Source organism: Poecilia latipinna, unplaced genomic scaffold (assembly GCF_001443285.1).
Source record: "Poecilia latipinna isolate Pla-1442-1.1 unplaced genomic scaffold, P_latipinna-1.0 Scaffold5857, whole genome shotgun sequence".
Classification (NCBI taxonomy): domain Eukaryota; kingdom Metazoa; phylum Chordata; class Actinopteri; order Cyprinodontiformes; family Poeciliidae; genus Poecilia; species Poecilia latipinna.
Window position 1 is genome coordinate 1 of NW_015118473.1, and position 1,187 is coordinate 1,187.

Sequence of the window (1,187 nt, forward strand, 5' to 3'; positions counted from 1 at the left end):
CCATCCATCTTTTCCACACTGTTTCCTGGTTTCTCCAGTTGTGTTTCTCCTCACAGTCCATCCATCAGAGCTGTTTTCATCCTCACAGGTCAGAGTCACTGATTCATATTCAAAGAACTGAGATCTGCTGGGACTCACAGTCAGACGAACTGGGAGGACTGGGATGGAAGAGATAAAGATCACACCTGTTATTCCAGCAGTTAATTTGTTCTGGAAGAATTGATCCAGAAACAATTTCAAATATTTAAGTGAAACATTACAAACCTTGACCTGACATCCAGAACAGCAGTGAGATCAGAACTGAAATGAAATTTTTTTTGGTCATTTTGGAATAAACCTTTCAGCATAAAGTATTAACCAACATCAGATTCTCTACATAAATGCGATTAATTTGTAAAGTTGACATTTAAAGTATTTCAAAACTTCTTGGGCAAATATTTAAATTTACAGATATTTTTTCTTGATCATTTAATTTTCTGTCCTTTATTTGGAAATATTAAATCTAACTGAATCCAATATTATGTGGTCCTGGTAGTTTCCTTTTGTTATCAATCAATGCATTTTCTTATAATTTTCTGTTTTTGTTTCATAATCTACTTGTTTAAATGTTTTTCTGCTGTCAGTCTGAGTCTGTAATGACATCATCTCACTGTTAATGGATCATATTTATATGAAATATAAAGAAACTGATTTTAATATTCTGACTGAATTTACAGAATCTACATCTTCATATCAGTTATTAAACATTATTTCTGTACTTACAGATCAGACGCTGAGCAGCTGCTTCCTTCATGTCTCTGACTGACTGAACCGTTTCACTGGAGGAGAGTTAGAGGAACCACCAGAGTCCGCCTCTTCCTTTATACGCGAGTTTCAACAAAAGCAGGTCGATTATACTAAACACTAAGTGATATTAAGCTCTAAAGGTTAAACATAAAGAGATATAATATAAAATTCTACATATCTTAGTGAATTATTTCTAGATCCCATTTTTAAGCACACAGGATAAATCAGCACAATGCATCAGAATAACAAATGTTTTTAATGAAACTCTAAACCTGCCACATGACTGTCTTTATGCTCATTTAATATGGGTAGGAATAGGGGATTATACAGCACTTAGCAGAAAATAGATGCAAACATCAAGACCAAAAGTTAACTATGTAATGAAATCAACTTCAATCCAA

The 1,187-nt window shown here is 33.5% G+C and overlaps 1 long non-coding RNA gene across 1 annotated transcript; it reads right to left on the minus strand.

The window, feature by feature from the left end:
• Window positions 1–8: 8 nt before the first annotated feature.
• On the minus strand, window positions 9–1,172 carry LOC106943758 (uncharacterized). The gene is made up of 3 exons (XR_001424005.1): window positions 763–1,172; window positions 265–300; window positions 9–158 (listed from the first exon to the last, which is right to left on the minus strand). It is a non-coding gene; the product is annotated as an uncharacterized LOC106943758 (long non-coding RNA).
• Between the last annotated feature and the right edge of the window lie 15 nt (window positions 1,173–1,187).